The sequence below is a fragment of the Capsicum annuum genome, chromosome 5 (assembly GCF_002878395.1).
Source record: "Capsicum annuum cultivar UCD-10X-F1 chromosome 5, UCD10Xv1.1, whole genome shotgun sequence".
NCBI classification, from domain to species: Eukaryota; Viridiplantae; Streptophyta; class Magnoliopsida; order Solanales; family Solanaceae; genus Capsicum; species Capsicum annuum.
Window position 1 is genome coordinate 159,363,573 of NC_061115.1, and position 18,463 is coordinate 159,382,035.

General features: G+C 29.8%; 1 long non-coding RNA gene across 2 annotated transcripts; it reads left to right on the top strand.

Annotated features, from left to right (window-relative positions):
* Nucleotides 1-4,167: 4,167 nt before the first annotated feature.
* On the top strand, nt 4,168-8,697 carry LOC107843499. Of its 2 annotated transcripts, none has more exons than XR_001666408.1 (2): nt 4,168-4,309; nt 8,366-8,697. It is a non-coding gene; the product is annotated as an uncharacterized LOC107843499 (long non-coding RNA). The 2 variants fall into 2 exon arrangements; XR_007055959.1 differs by having other exon boundaries at nt 8,378-8,697.
* The last annotated feature ends 9,766 nt before the right edge of the window (nt 8,698-18,463 follow it).

The following is an 18,463-nucleotide window of genomic DNA, read 5'->3' on the forward strand; positions in this document are numbered from 1 at the left end:
AAGTTACAACTAGTAGTTTTGTCTAAGAGAAACAATTACAAATTTCTCTAGATATACTGAAATGGATAAATAAAAAATAATAATATATTACTTATATATAAGAGGGAGTTTGGGTGCTGAAGCAGGCAGCAGATCGACATGCCTACTTCAGCTGCCTGCTTCAGCTGCTTCAACCGTATTTTTATTGTATCTCCTCTAATTAATTAGTATAAGTTATTTATGTATCAGAAAACTAATAATATTTAATACGAATAAGTAAAATAAACATTTCTGACATGTCTGCTTCAACAGCTTCAACCGTAATTTTACCATATCACCCCTAATTAATTATTATAAATTGTCTAAGTATTAAAAAATTAATGGTATTTAATAAATAAGATAAAATAGACATAAAATAATAAATTAACTCTTGATGTTTTAAATTAGCTTGACATCTTATATGAGGCTCACTCAGGTTAATTTCACAAGTAATTTTTTATAGTTATTATGTTATATCACTTTTAATACATGTTTGTTTTGCGGCTTCAATCGTGATTTTACTATATCATCCCTAATTACTTATTATGGTTATTTAAGCATTAAAAAAATTAAACTCCCTCTTATATATAAGTAAAATTAATAATATGTAATTAAAAAACTAAAATATATATTTATGACCTGACTGTTTCAACTACTTCAATCGTAATTTTACCAAATTATCCATATTTAATTATTATAAGTAATTTAAGTAATAAAAAATTAATAATATTTAATAAAAAGAAGAAGATAAAAACGTAAAATGATCAATTATTTTTTGATATTTTAAATTAACATGACATCTTATATGAAACCACTTAAAAAAAATTCACAAGTATTTTTTACAATAATTTTACTATGTCACTTTTAATTAAAAGAATAGAAAACAATATTATAAATCACAATAATTAAGAACTTAATTATTTAAAATATATAATTGACTATCAATGTCACAAAAGTTTGAACAACTTAAAATATCGCTATGTAAATTTCATCAATCTAAATATAATATTATATATCTAGCTTAGAATTTATCAACCAAATAAATAAAATTGTTAATTAAATGATAGAATTATACATACGTAAATTTTTTAAGGATCAACATTGGGCCATGCGTAGTACGGCGTAAGCCGCTAGTATTAATATAAGAATCAAATCAAATAATATAAAACAGAAAGTGAGTACCACCAAATTCATCCACATGTACTATTCAATCAATGTTGATACATACAAGGTAGATTTGGAGCTGCCGCAAGTTGCACTTGTTATGAAAAATTTTATCGTGGGTGAGGCTCACCATATCATACTTGTGGGAGGGTATTTTTTTAATGAAACAAATCATGGGTCCTACATTTCTTTTATCATTAATCAATTGTTATATTCATATCCATCCTACACACTCAACCCCCTGCCCAAACCCCCCCCCCCCCCCCCCCCCCCAAACCCTCCAACCCCAACCCTAGTTGTTCTCTTTCTTTCCCGTCTTCTTTGCTCCCTCTTTGTTCTTCACCCATGTATGGATATGGTGTATAACAAATTTCAAACCCACTTATATTTCTGTCCTTCTTTCTATTCTTTTTTTCAATATTTTTCTCTCTTTTTCCTCTATTATTAGGAGGTTGATTTTTCCCTTCTAATTAGAACTAGACATTGAAGGTTTGTGCTCAACACGGGCCCAATATATATTAATTTTTTATTTTAATTTATAAGACACAAATATAATTTAGATAGTCAATTGTTAAAATAATTTTAGTTTTTAATTATTGTGATTTATAATATTTTTTCTTCTATTTCAATTTAAGTGACACTAATATAAGTTCGAGTGTCAATTAAATATTTTAGATCTTTTATATTTTTAAGTTGTTAAATATGTGATTTATCATGCTCTTAGCATAATTTTTTAATAAAATATTAATACTCTCTTAGTGCCAGTTTATGTGTCTTCTCATTTTTAAATAATATATGTTACTTTATGTCTTTCTTTGTTCTATCATAATTTCTGTAGCACTAATATAATTTCGATAGTTAAATAAATATTTTATATTGACATATCATTTTGTGTGTATTTTATATTTTTATTAAATATTATTAATTTTTTAATGCTTAGATGATGATAAAAATTAATTAGGGTGATATAATAAAATTATGATTGAAACAACAAAACAGACATATCTTAAATAACTTATAACAATTAATTAAAAGTAATAAGACAAAATTATTATTAAAAATACTTGTGAATAAAATATAAATGAGCCTCGCACAAAACATCAAGAGTTAATTTATTATTTTATTTTTATTTTATCTTTTTTAACTTATCATTTTATTTCTAATTTAAATTAAATATCATTAGTTTTTTAATACTTAAATGACTTATAATAATCAATTAGGGATGAAATAGTAAAATGACGATTGAAGCAATTGATGCAGGAAGCACAAGCAGACATGTCGAATAGCTGTCTGCTTATCACCCATTATTATTAAGAGTAAAAATTAAAGCTTATTAATTTTTAATAATGTCTTCGAGCAGTGGAGGAGCCAGAATTTTTATTAAGGAAATTCACAAGTGAACATACGAACTAATAGAATGTAGTTCAACATCTACTATATATATATATATATATATAATTAGCCATGTATATATAATAGAATTTTTCGTCGAAGGAGTTCATTCGAACCCCCTATCTCAAAGGTATTTCCGACCTTGTCTTTGAGACCTTAGGAGTACCTCAAAGACAAAGAGGTGAAGGTAGAAGGAATGATGAGTTTCACTTTCTTATCAACTTTCAGTTATGTTGTTATCACACATTTCATAAATAATTAAATCTACGAAGTTAAAAATCACTTTGATATTAAACAAAGGCGGAGCCAACCCTCTTTAGGGGTTCGTCCGAACCCCTTTCGACAGAAAAATATACTGTTTATACATGATTAAAATTATTTTTTATGTGGTTATAGTAAGTGTTGAACCCCTTTCGATTTAGTTTTCTTTGAATATTGAATCCCCTTACTTGAAATTCTGACGCTGCCTCTGATATTAAATATATGCGGAAAAAATATATTTTCATAGCGCACTCCAAAAAAAATTATAACCTATCACGAATATTTAAATTTTATATCAACTCATGAAAATCTTAGATCAATTTTCATAGAAATTACACAAAAAACATGTTTATAAAATAATGGGACATAGTGAAGAACAAAGAGCGAGTAAAGAAAAGGGAAAGAAAGAGAACGACTGGGGATGGGGTTGGAGGGTTTGGGGGCTAGGTGTGTAGGATATGAATATAAAATTGGTTAATAAAAAAATGTGGGACCCATAATTTTTTTTAATTAAAAAAATACACTTCCACAAGTATGATGTGATAAGCCTCTCCCACGATAAAATTTTCCCACTTGTTATTATACAAATTTGTCAATAAAAACCAATAGTCGGTTCTGCAGAATCTTTAAGTTAAAATCCTCATTTTGGAAATTAACCAAAACGAAGTGTCAAACTCCAAAACTTTCATTTGAAAATTTTCGTTTAGCATGTATGTTTAACTATCTATGACAAACCAATGTAGGACTTTCTGACATAAATATGACATTAATTGGCCTCTAATATTGATACCAAATATTGAGTGAAAAACAAAAAAAATAAAAAACTATCTACGACAGCAGACAATCAATCTACAAGTGTGAAATCAGATAATTTTATTTCTTTTTTTTTTTTTCATTAATTTTGATGCCTCACTGGTTATTCTATAGTTATTCCTCTTCCATATATTTGACTATGTAAACCTTAGTGACTTTCATTAAGAATCAATGTCATCTTTATTAGATTTATTTTGTTGTAACTATGAAATTTTAATGTCAATATTGGGATAATTACCAAGTCTAGTTATTCTATATAAGCATGAGTTAGCACACATGTCATGGTCAACATGTGTGCGTCTTAAAATTAACAATTTATTTAAGGGTATTTTAGGTATTTTTTATTTTTTGTTGCTTAAATATGTTGTAGCTACATGCAATATACATGTGTTTTTTCCACTCTCGGACAATAAAACCTTGATATGTTTATTATAGAAAAGGCTGCTCATTTAGCTTTTTTATATATGAAAGGGTATTTTGATAATTTGAATAAAATTTTCACTCTCACCGCCTCAGCTTCTCTTCTTTATCCTCGAAGAAATCACTTTTGATTTACTCCTATTTGAATAGATACAACTTTTTTCTCTACTGTTTCTGCTTATCTTCTTGAAGACTAATTTTCAGGTGGCTGATCTTCAAATTTTTTGTGTTATCTCAACAGGTAATTTTAATAGTGTATTTACTCTCACTGCCTTAATTTTCTGTTGCTTCTGCTTAATTGGGTATTTACTCTCACCGCTTTAATTTTCTGCTGCTTTTGCTTGTCTTCTTGAAGATAATTTTTCAAAGGTTGAGCTTCAATTTTTTCTTCAATTTGTGTTCTCTCAGCAAGAACAAAGATCCTAATTGCTAATTCAGCTGATTTGTCGGTTGATTGCATGGCAAATAATTTTTTTTTTTTAAATTGAGATATATCAAAACTTTTACATTATTACAAGGAATAAAATGACAACTCCAAAAGACTTTTCATTGAAATTCCTTGTGTGTCCTGCCGTCTTTGTGATTTCTTCAACATCATATTAAATTAAATAGGAAAAAAGATGAAAATAGGAGAGAGATGGAGCAATTGCCTATGCGATAAACTGTAGGCTTTTTCAATGATGGAGATTCTAAGAATGGTGCAACTTTGAACAACAACAATTCAAACAATATCTAACCAAAAAATTATTAAAACACCCATATACAATTGCTTTGAATATGCAGTTTTATAGTCCTGAATCTGTTCACACATGAAAACTTCAAGAAATATCAAGACAAATAAAATCACATGCAAATAACCTATTCACACCATATTTTCAAATTAATTAGATGAACACTTTTGAAGGAAATTATTAACACAGATAAAAATAGAATTTTTTGTGCCATTTCCAACATTTCAATAGAGAAGACCCACAAATATTTAACTAAGAAGAAGAGGGCTAATGAGAAAAAAAAAAAAGAAATCTAATCATCTTACATAAATGAAAAAGAGCACCCTAAGCTATACCAAAGACCAATCAATTTGAGAGAATGCTTTAATTTTGTATAGAGAATGAATAGCAGAGTGATAAAAACAATTAGAACATACTAAAAACTTGAAGAAAGGAGCAAAGACACAGCAAAGGTGTTTGGGGAATATATAAGTATAATATAAAAGAAAAAGAAGAAAAAGAATAGTTGTCCTCCATACATATTAAATAATTGACACGTTTACCTAAAAAAGGTGTGCACGTCCTTAATTTTATTCAAATGTGTAATTAATTTTAATTTCTTAAATTGTAATAGTATTATTTTTATAAACATAAAAAAGGTCATGATCTGTGAAAATTATCAAAACTATTCCAACTTTCATATAATTTTACTAAACAAGTAAATTTTAGTTCATAAAAAGGAATTACAAAATTCTAAGAGATAGAATTAATAAATGATAAACCTTTTCGTTTCTTTTATAAATGGAAAAAATATCTATAATTATATACTATTATTATAAACTTTTGAATTTACATATTTGTAAAGATTTATTGACCCAATTTAATTATATATTATTACTATGCTACCACACAAATATATAAAACTTATTTTACATACAAAATTTTAAATCATTTAATAAACACCATTTAAAATTTAACAATATCATAAGTAATATTTATCAAATATTTACTTTACACTTAATGAGATGATTTACTATCATCCAAATATATTATATCAATATAGAGAAAATGGTCTAAAATCCCTCCAACCTATGCTCAAAATCTCAACTACACACTTTATCTTTAGGGAGTCCTATGACCCCCCTGATCTATTTAAAATTGAAATTATTACCCCTTAAAAACTCACAACCACATATGTATTGGGAAGTGATTATCACGCGTGTCCACGTAATATTACCACCTAATATTCTATTTTTATTATAAAAAATTAATTATTTTTCCCTTTTCCTTTAATATTTCCCTTTTTCTTTCCTTTTTCATTCTCCTTTCTCTTTTCTCTTTTCTCTTTCCCTTATCTATAAATTCTTCACCTTTCATTTTTCTGACGATCGTAGAGGCAACAAGATGGTGAAGAAGATGGCCACAAAAAAATATTACGTGAATTTCAAGTCATAGGATCCGAATCAGATCTAAACTGATCAAAAAGAATCTACAATAATCTTTCTTCTTAATTTGAAATTGAAAATGAAAAAGTATATCTTGTTAATTTTATTTTAGATTTTCTTAATTTTAGAGTCGAATCGAGGAGTTGAAAAGTTGGAAGAAGCGTCAGAGATCGAATAAATTGTTTTTGTTGTTGTTGATTTTGCAAAGGAAGCTCTTTCTTTCTCTCTCATTTTTTCTTTTGTTTTTTTGCTTCAAGAAAATTTAGTGCTATAGACTTATTGGTGTGGATTTTTTTTTTGAGAAGAAAGAACGAACCTCATCAACTCTATTTTTATCCTTTTTTTGTAATTTTGTATCATTTCTCATGGAATTTTGAATTTCCTGTTTAAAGTGAAATAATGAATTTTTTTTGTGGGTTTTATATTTGGACACATCCATGAATTGAAATAGATAAAGATGAAGAAGAAAATGAATTGGAGATGAGGAAGATGAGAAATTAATCTTGGACACCATTGATGAGTTCTTGAACCTTTTTGTTTTGAGAAAGAGAAAAAGAAGAAACAAAACGTATAAGGCAAAAAACCTTTTTGTTTTGAATCTTTTTGAAGAAAATTATGAACCCTAGAGCTTCAATTTTAGAATGGAGGTTACGATTGAAAGTTTTGAAATGGTAAACAACAAAACCCAAACTTCATGCTTTGAAAATGGCAAAAAAAAGGAATAAGATGGAAGATTTAATGGCTAACAAATGAGGATTTTTTAAAAAGAAAATCAAAAAAAAAAAAACTGGATTTACACGTGGCTTAAAAAATGCAGATTTGTGTACTTTAGACAACTCCTATGCGCCTAAGGGAAGTGTATACACCTTCCTGGATAGGTCAGCATTTTAGGATCACAAAATATCAAAAATAAAAGGTTCATAGGGGTAATAGGACTTTTATCAAAGGTTCAAAGGGGTAATAAGACTTCTATAAAGTTCGAGTGTGTAGTTGAGATTTCAGGTAAAGGTTGGAGGGGTTATAGACCATTTTCTCTATAATATATATACTAACTTATTTTAGCTCAGCAATTTGAAATTATTTAATCAACACCACTTTAAAAATAAATTTATCCTTAAATATTTAGCCATGTGCGATAGCGTCACAATAAGCAGCTAAAGCAGGCTGTTCATGGTCCACATGCCTGCTTCAGATGCTTTAATCGTAATTTTATTATATTATCTTTAAGTAATTATTATTAGTTATTTAAGTATTAAAAAATTAATAATATTTAATAGAAAAAGATAAAATAGATATAAAATGATAAATTATTTTTTAATATTTTAAATTAACTTGACATCTTATATGGGACCATTTTAAAAAAATTTCACAAGTATTTGTTATAATAATTTTACTATGTCACTTCTAATTAGTAAAACAGAAGGAAAATATTATAAATCACAGTAATTAAAAAAATAAACTACTTAAAAAAATATAATTGATTATCAACGTCACAAAAATTTGAACAACTTAAAATATTGTTATACAAATTTCATCGATCTAAGTATAATAATATATGCCTAACTTAAAATTTATCAATCAAATAAATAAAGATTTTAATTAAATTATAGAATTATACATAATGTAAAATTTTTAAAAATTAATATTAGGCCGTGCATAGCACGGCTTAAGCTGCCTAGTATATATATACTAGTGAGAAGAAGCCTGTGCAATGCACGGGTCCAGCATCTATTCTAAATTAATATTATAATAATAATCATATCAATTAATGTGACATCTTTTGAATTTTGAGAATTAAACAAATTTATTTTTTAAGTAAATTTTGCAAATATTCTTAAAATATTTTAAATTATCAATAATTATGATTTTATTATTTAAATATATAATTTTATTTTAAAAATTTAATTCACGATCAAAATTAAACTCTACAATTGTATAAATTGATAAAGAGTGTGAAAAATAAAAATTTGATGGGCCTATATTACTGTTTTTCAGATAATACGGGCTCAATATATGCTATTTTTTTTATCTCCATTTATACGGCACAAAAAGAATTAGATAATTAATCTTACTTTTAATATGTTTTTAGATATTTTAAGATTTTTTTTTTGGTAACTAACATGATTTTATTAATTACCAAAGTAACCATTACAGATCAAAGCACAACTTAACAAATTCAGCTGGCTATACTCACAGGAAAAGGGAAAGACAAGGATCTTAATCAATCAACAAGAAGGGAACAAAAGACCACTCGAGGCAATAGTCAAGCTAGCTAGAAACGATAATTATGCTAAAGAGTATTGATTGTTGGTTTAGCTCTGGTAATGCAAGTGTAAGCTAATTCTTTTGCAAGGCTGTCACATGTCCTCTGTTTTTCCTCAAATATTCTCTAGTTTCTTTCAATCCAGAGAGTGTGTAGACATTCAGCAAATACAAGTTTGAAGATTCTTGCTCATTGCGATCTTCCTTTAGCATTCTTTACGATCACATTGTATAGTTTTCAAATAATACATGTTACTCTCCTTGTTCAAATTTTTTTGGCGTTGATAGTCAATTATATTTTTAAAATAATTTAAGTTTTTAATTATTGTGATTTATAATACTTTTCTTCTATTCCAATTTAAGTGACATTGATATAATTTTGAGAGTCAATCAAATATTTTATATCTTTTAAAAATTTTAAGTTATTAATTATTGTGATTTATAATATTTTTTACGTATTTTTTTTAAATATATAACAAATTACTTTTTTTTTTGAGATATTTTAAGATGTTAACTATTGTAATTTACAGTACCTTTTATGTAATTTTCAAATAATATATGCTCCTTGTCAAAAATTTTGTGGCATTGATAGTCAATTACATTTTTTAATTAATATAAATTTTTCATTATTGTGATTTATAAAACTTTTGTTTATATTCCAATTTAAGTGACATAATGCCTAGACCATAATAATTAATTAGGGGTGATATAGTAAAATCACGATTAAAACAGCGAAACAAACATGTCTTAAATGGCTCACAACAACTAATTAGAAGTGATATAACAAAATTATTATAAAAAATACTTGTGAAAAGAAATTAAGTGGGCCTCATATAAGACGTGAAGTTAATTTAAAACATCGAGAGTTAACTTATCATTTTATATCTATTTTACCTTTTTTTTATTAAATATATATTTTTTAATATTTAGATGAATTATAATAATTAATTAGAGTGGTATTTAGTAAAATTATGATTGAAGAAGCTGAATCAGACATGTCATAAATGTCTATTTTATTTTTTATCAAATATTACTAATTTGTTAATATGTAAATAACTTATAATAATTAATTAAAGGTGATATAGTAAAATTACGAAGCAAGCAGCTGAAGTAGGCATGTCAACGAAGAGCAGTCTGCTTCAATCGCCCAACTCGCTCTTATATAATAAAAGAATGTATATATATATATTAGTACTATATAGAAGAGTGGAGAAACACAAATATATTCGTCAACATGTGTGCGTCTTGCCCTTTTTTTACATGGTAACGGTACGTCTATCAATTTATTAGTATTGATATTTTAAAGATATTGTACAAATTTGCTTTATATGACTTTACTATTGTAATTTTGGATAAAAAGGCCAGAACATATTCTGTTTATTGCTTGGGACATCCCATTTCTCTTTTTTTTTTTTAAAAAAAAATAAAAAAATAAAATTATTATATTTTTGAAAATTATATAAACAATTATAAATTTTAATTTAAAACATAAAATATTTTAAAACATATAAAAAGTTAGTTAATTCTCGAAATTTCATCTATATAAATGTAGAAAAATAAAGTAACATCTATCATGTAAAACTCATTTTTTTTTAAAAGATAAATTATAATAATTAAGAACCAAAATGTGTAGAATCCTTATAAAAGATTTGATTTACTGAGATATCATTTGTATCACATAAGTTGAAACAGAAGGAGTAATATATATTATGTAAAAATTACGTAAAAAGTAGGAAAAATGCTCTCAAATTTGCTTAAACTTTAACGAAATTTATTATAAACGCCCAAACTTTGTGGGAGTACTATGACCCCCTAGACTATTTATTAGAGTATTTTATTGACAATTATTTACACTAAATTCCCTTTTATAATTTTTTTAGCATTTTTTATTTTTTTATTAACTTATAAATGTCACTAAAATATATTGATAGATAGCTAGGGGATAATAGGACCCCGCAAAGTTCAGATGTGTTACAACAAATTTCGTCAAAGTTTAGATATATTTGAGACTATTTTCCCTAAAAGGTATGGTAAATCCAAATAATTTATCACTTAAAACATTTAAAAGAACATATAAAAAATTAGTTGGCTCTTGAAATTCATTTACAACAACAACAAACTCAGTGAAATACCACCAAGTGGGGTCTAGGGAGGCTAAAATGTACGCAGTCCATACCGCTACTTCTGAAAAAGTAGAGAGGCTATTTCCGATAGACCCCCGGCTTAAGATCAAGAATAGTTAACACGGTCAGAGTAATACCTGAAGCAGAATGGATGGCATAACCGAGATAAGAAATGAGAAATAATACAAATAGAGCTAAGAGAGACATGAAAACAAGAGCAATATGAAAATAAAAAACAGTAAATATGAAATAATAAAAGGCCACCCCCTCATAGTAGTATACATTAACGGCTCCTACCAGTGAGCACAGTCATAAGCTTACTAAGCCCGCTACACCAGAGCTCCCTAACTACTAGCTATAACCCACACACGAATTAACCTTCTACCCTAATCCGCGACCTCCACACCTTCTTATCTAGAGTCATGTCCTCAGAAAGCTGTAACAGCCCCATGTCTTGCCTAATCACTTCTCTCTAGTATTTCTTCGGCCTACCTCTACTCCTCCTGAAACTATCCAAAGCTAGCCTCTCACACCTACGATCTGGGGCATCCGTGCCCCTCCTCATCACATGCTCAAACCATCGCAGCCTTCCTTCCCGCATCTTGTCCTCCACCGAAGCCACTCCCACCTTCTCCCGAATAATCTCATTCCTACCTCTATTTCCTCTAGTAAGTCCACACATCCAACGCAACATTCTCATTTCCGCTACCTTCAATTTTTGGATATGGGAGTTCTTGATTGGCCAATACTCCGTACCATACAGAATGGCCTGATGAACTGCCACTCTGTAGAACTTTCCTTTAAGCTTTAAGGGCTCCTTCTTATCACACAGCACTCCCGAGGTGAGCCTTCACTTTATCCAACCTGCTCCAATACGTTTAGAGACATTCTTATCAATCTCACCATTCCCCTGAATCATAGACCCAAGATACTTACAACTATCCCTCTTACAAACATCTTGGGAATCCAACCTCACCACCACTCTGTCCTCCTGCTTCAAGTCACTAAACTTACATTCTAAATACTCCGTCTTAGACCTACTCAACCGAAACCCCTTAGATTCGAGGGTTTGCCTCCAAACCTCCAATTTTTTATTCACACACCCCGCGTCTCATTAATTAGCACTACATCATCTGTAAATAACGTACACCAAGGCACCTCATCTTGAATACTCCACGTCAACACATCCGTCACCAGCGCAAATAAAAATGGGTTGAGAGTCGATCCTTGGTGCAACCTTGTCTCTACTGGGAAATGATCAGAGTCTCATCCCACCATCCTCACGTGAGTCTTTCCTTCCTCGTACATATCCTTAATCATTCTGATGTACGCCATCGGGACCCCTCTCACCTCCAAGCATCTCCAAAGAACCTCCCTCGGGACTTTGTCATAAGCCTTCTCCAGGTCGATAAACACCATGTGTAAATCCCTCTTCCTTTCCCTATACTTCTCCACCAATATTCTCACTAGGTAGATTGCCTCTGTCGTCGAGCGACCAGGCATAAATCCAAAATGATTCTCCAAAATGGACACGACCCTCCTCAATCTCCACTCAACCACCCTCTCCCAAATCTTCATAGTGTGACTCAACAGCTTAATACCTCTATAGTTGTTGCAACTCTAAATATCACCCTTGTTTTTATACAACGAAATCATCATACTCCATCTCCAAGCCTCAGGCATTTTTGCAGACTTGAAAATGTCGTTAAACAAATTAGTCAACCAACTCAAACTAGCTCCACCAGTAAACTTCCAAAAATCCATCGAAATTTCGCCAGGCCCTGTCGCCCTGCCCCTCCGTATCCTATGAATAGCCTCTCTGACCTCCTCAACCTTAAAAAATCTACACTAACCAAAATCCTGATTATCCTCCCAGTGCTCCAGCTCCCCTAGCTCAATGTTTCTGTCCCCCTTCTCGTTCAATAAACCATGAAAATAATCCTGCCATCTCTTATTAATGTGGACATCCTGTACCAAAACTCTCCCCTCCCCTCTCTTAATGCACTTCACTAGATCGAGGTTACGATCCTTTCTTTCCCTAGCTTTAGCTAGCCTATACAATCTCTTTTCACCGTCTTTCTCCTCTAACCCCACATACATGCTCTCAAATGCTGCTGTCTTAGCCGCCGTAACTGCTAACTTGGCCTCTTTCCTCGCTACTTTGTACACCTCTCTATCCACCCATTTCTCCTCCTCATCTTTACTCTCAATAAACTTAACATACGTCCCCTTATTACTCTCCACTTTCTTTTTAACTTCTTCATTCCACCACCAGTCCCCCTTATGTCGTCCTGCCCAACCCTTTGAAACACCCAACACTTCTCTTGAAGACTCTGTGATGCAACTGGTAGCCCTATCCCACATAACATCCACGTCCCTCCCGTACTCCCATACTTCTCTTCCCGCCACCTTCTTTCTTATCTCCAGCGCACTAACTGGTGTCAAACCTCCCCACTTAATCCTAGGTCGGCCCTCCCCGACCCTTCTCTTCTTGCTCTTCTTGATTATCAAGTTCATCACCAGAAGCCTTTCTGGGTCGAAAGATGCTCACTCGAGATGACTTTACAGTCCTTACAAAAGGCCCTACCCCCTTCCTAAGCAGCAAAATATTAATATAAGTCTTGGCTATCACGCTTCGGAAGGTAATCAAGTGATCTTATTTCTTCGAAAAACTCGAGTTCACAACCACCAGCCCAAAAGCCCTCTCAAACTCCATCAACGCAGCACATCATCATAGCCTCATGGTAAAACCCCAATGTGCCCATTAAAGTCCTCTGCTATGACAATCTTCTCTGAGCTAGGCATGCTTCTCAGCATCTCATCTAAATCCTCCCCAAAACTCACTTTCACCTCCTTATCCAAGCCCGCCTGCGGTGCATAAACACTACACACATGCAAAGTAAACCCCCCAATGACCAGCTCTTGAAATTCATTTGTGCCATATAAATTGGACAAAAATAATAACCTATATTACGTGAAAATTACAATAAAAGTATTATAAATCATAACAACTAGAAATTTAAAATATTTAAAAATTATATAACAAATTTGGTTGACTCTCCAAATTTCATCAGCACCACAAAAATTAGAACACCAAAAAAAAAATATATTATCTGAAAATTATGTACAAAATACTATAAATCACAATAATTTAATAACTTAAAATATTTTTAATTTTATCTATGTCACATAAATTAAGACAATAAATAACATATATTGGGTCTGTGCTGATACAGACACTAATATCTAGTAAGTTATTATTTTACTGAGAAAAATAGCACTAAAAGATTTAAATTTTATGTTGTTCTTAGGGGACAAACACAAGGAGTATTTCAGACATGGATAGAGGTGATGGACTAGACCAAATATGAAAGAAGTTTCCCAATATAATATAAAAAGGACACAAATAAAATTATATTTTGTGATCAAATTTCTTCAATGATCGAAGCTTTTAGAAGACTAAATCACGCAAATGAGACTCTAAGACAAGACAATGAAAACCTTATAAATGAAAAAGGACAAATGATAGAGTATATAGACATTTTACAAGATCGTATCAAAGTTCTTCATTATGAACTATCCCAGCAGACTTAGCAAACCTATGAAACTCAAATGGTTCCGAAGAGTTCTCCATCTCCTTTAAAAATGGATAAGAATGGTGTGTATTTCCCAATGAATGCAAAAAAAAACTACTGTATCGGGAATGATACAGCTAGTCCAGCTCAAACAGTAACTGGTAAAGACTCATCAAATCCGTAAATGGCTGACACTTTGCCAAAAAGTGTAGGGAGAATTCTCCCTGCCAGTTTCAAAACAACAGGTACTCAAACATTAGATGAAGGAACATCAGCGCCTACCCAAGACAAAAATAAAAAAGGTTTTTACCTACGAAGAAAGAAAAGTAGTAAAAGAAATATAGAACAAATAGTAGTAGACTCTATCAAAAATTGCTAGTGGAACAGCCTAAAGAAATAGTAATAGAAAGTCCAAAGCCTAAGCCAAGAACCAAGATTTTCTCAGGTGAAGAGACAAGACCTAGAACTAGAATAAGACTAGGACTATCAAGTAAAGAAAGTAAAGAATATGATCCAATAATGGAAGATGACTATAACTCAGCTATGGATCAATTCGCTCAAGACCCAAATGCAGGCGATGACTCTGGAATGAGTTTCGATCCAGAAGCATTACACAATTTGGAAGCGTAAGCAGTGGCGATACTCATAAAAAGAAAAAAATTCAAGACATAAGCAATGACGTCAAGGATGAAAGATTGATGCTATGTGGAAAACAAATGGATGGATATGAATTAAAGAGAAAACATGACCATGTGATGATGAAGCCTACAAAGTATACCTGGTATGCAAAAGTTTCTTAAATATATTTGAAGTCCAAAATTGAAATCCTCCAGGCACCTATAAATCCACTTCATCAGACTTAAGAAGACAGAGTGAAAAAAGAGCACAAGAACTTAAGAGTAGAGATAATACAAGAGTAAATCTTTCTTAGTTTTTAAAGTTTGTTAAAAAAAAGAGAGAGAGTCAGTAAGTTTGTGTATATTATCTAATTTCTTTTCTCCGTAGCTGCGAAGTTTTGTAGGGGCTACCAAAAGGGAAACCTCTCTTCACCTTAAGACATGTAAGTAGTTGTTATTTGAAATCATTGTATCTTTTTCTCCCTACTATGTAAATTATGTTTGTTATGTGAAATTTTTTTATGAATTCTTGTAAATTACTTGTTAAATATACCCCCAGTATATGGTTAGTCTCTAGTGTTTTAGCAGTAACGATGGATTAATTTGTAAATTCCTAGGGATTTGTAAAGTCCACAGAAGATTTAAAAGGACTGTTGTGTTGTTTCGAGGTGTGATTAGCGAAGATATTGCTAGAATACCTAAAACTGAAGAGAAAGAGACGAACAGGGTATAAAAAAGAGTATTTTGGAAGAAAAATATACTTTTATTTTGATAACTTCACTACTACACATGACTAGGGATAACGAAGGAGGGAGTACTAAGTAGGATTTTATACCATATTTTCAAGAAATATATCTAATTCAACATTGCTGCTTTAATCTTATTGTTTACTGATATTTGTTTACTTATATTTGATTATATATTATTTGTATTATCTATTTTGTGATCTATTTATCAGTTATATATTTACATTTCTATATTTGTATTTTGCTATATTTTTTGGTATCAGAGTTGCAAGATTCTAGGAGACCTAAATACATATGGTATCAGACAATATTTCTAGAATTCATAAGAGAAAACCTAGACCCTGCGAAAAGGAAATAATATTAGATTCAGAATATTATTGGTATCTTGTAAACTTAAAGAAAGAATATAAAAGTTTATATAATGTTTTGGTAGAACAAAAACAGTTATATATTAGTTTACTCAAAGTTTTGCCAGATCTAGACGAAGAGATTTATCAAGAACTAAGACAAATAGATAATAGATTAACAGAAGTACAAGTTAAAATATTTTACTACAAAGACCAAATAAAAATAAAAGAAAGTTTGTGACAAAAAAACGCTATTTATCTAGCTTAATGAGAAGACTTCCTAGAAATACTAGGTCCTACAAAGAGATTGAAGAAAAATTAAATAATCTATATTTAGAATATAAGAGATTTAATAAAACAAAAGAAGACCCTATAAGACGAGATCAGCTAATTACCATAATATCCCAGCTAGAATATAATTAATAGGACATCTCAAATTTAGAAATAAATGAGAACACACCCGTGGGCTAGAAGTATACAACTAATTTATTGATACATAAATCGAGAAATAATAATAAAAGAAAAGCCGATCGAATTAGATAAAATTTTAAGTAATTATTTGATAATATTAGAATCATCGAAAACGCCAGAATCAAGACTATTAAAAGAATATATAAGTGCCTTAAAGTTGGAATTAGAAGGTATTAGAAGTGATATAGAACGATATAATAAACAATTAAGGCTTCATAGAGAACATTGTAGAGAAATTATTCCTTTAGGATAAAGTAAGCCCTAGTACTTTTGAAAGCTACATGAAAACACATCCTGTTGCTAGACTAATACAAAGACCATATAATAAATTATATAAAGAAGTGAAACAAAGAAACAAAATTCTAAAAATAGAAAAAACCCTAATAAATCAAATAGAGGTATTAGAAACTATAGAATTATTAGAAGCAATTATAATTTCAGACCCTATAAATCTATTAAACTGTGTAGAGCATATAAACTTGTTAAAGTGTAGATTATAAGGTATTAGAGATTGTATGGAATATAGAAATATTAGAATAAAAGCCATTAGAAAATAATGTATTAGCGATACATTCCCGTTAGGGTAACAATAGTGTTAAAATAGATAACTTAAAGAACCTAGAGTGTCTAGATCTAAACTTTCCTATTGAAAAGAAATATAGACGTTTTAGAGACAATTATCTTATCAGGTGTAATTTTAACAGCGGAGAACATATATTACATGAGAAGACCCACAATTAAATATTATTATAGACTTTATAATAAACCTAGGAGAAGCGGTTTAAAAAAATACTAAAATATTGAAGACTCTAGAGATATTAGAAGATCTGCAAAACAAACAAAAGAAACTGTTAGATAAAATAGAACAAAATTTTGATTTCCTAAATATTCAACAAAAGGAACTAGAAAAGAAAATTAAAGATTTAATTAATAAAGATAAAGATGGTAGCTTAAGAAATTTGGAAATAAAACTAGTACTACAAAAAATAAGAAAAGAAATTAGTCAATTAGAAGAAATAACACTCTCATGAATAATATTCCTGTAAATGATCAACTTTACATAGCCATATTACAAAAGGCTGCTTAAATCAACCAAACCCCGAAGGATTATCAGACTACCAACCTCAAGGAAGAACTGAATCTATAGTTATAAAATAAAATAATATTATAGTACTGTTATTGTTAGAACTTAATAGAAATCTAGAAAAAGCAAAACAACAAGCTAGCCAAGAAGACAAAAATATAGAATAATTAATAGAGCAACTAAAGAAAATAGAATTAACCCCTCAAAAAGAAAAAAAATCTAAAACGACTAAACCCAAAACATGAACCTTTTTTCAACATCCACAGACAAACCAAGATCAAGCTTTACCCAAGACAGATTAAAAATCAACGTGTTATCTAAAATAATAAATAGACCAAAAATGACCTCAAGACATCAGCTAGAAGAGATATCGGATGTAAATAAAGATATACAACTCTTTCAACAAAATAAACTAAAATTATTAAGCGCTAAGACACTATATAATGAAGGAATATTTTTACTAGCATAATTATATAAACACTATAGTGAAGAACAGATGTGCGTTATTGGTAAAGATAGCGCCAGTATAAATCTAATAAGTTCAGAATCTTTAAACAAATTACCAAATCAAACATGAGCCTCATGCATATGGGACTCATAGTAATTGGTCTCTCTCTCTATAGATAGACAGATATATCATTGGATGAAAATATCATTTTAATTGTTTCCTCCTTTTTATCCCCATGATTAGCGTTTTTCTTATTGATTTGGAATGTTAATTGCATTTTTCTTTTTTGTTATTAATTTGACTCTATGATTTTTTTTTCCTATTTATGTTTATTCGATTAATTGTTTTACTTATAAACTTAGCCAAATTGCTATAATTTATTTCAATTGAGCATAGAATTTAGCCTTCTAACTATGTCTTTAAATCTAACACTAATAGATGTTAGTTTCTTTTGCAATTACCCTCTTGATTATAATAAAACCATACACCTAAGAACAACGAGAAATTAAGACTATACTTAGTTCACAAATTGAAATTTTAGATTAGAAAGGTATAAAATGATAAAAA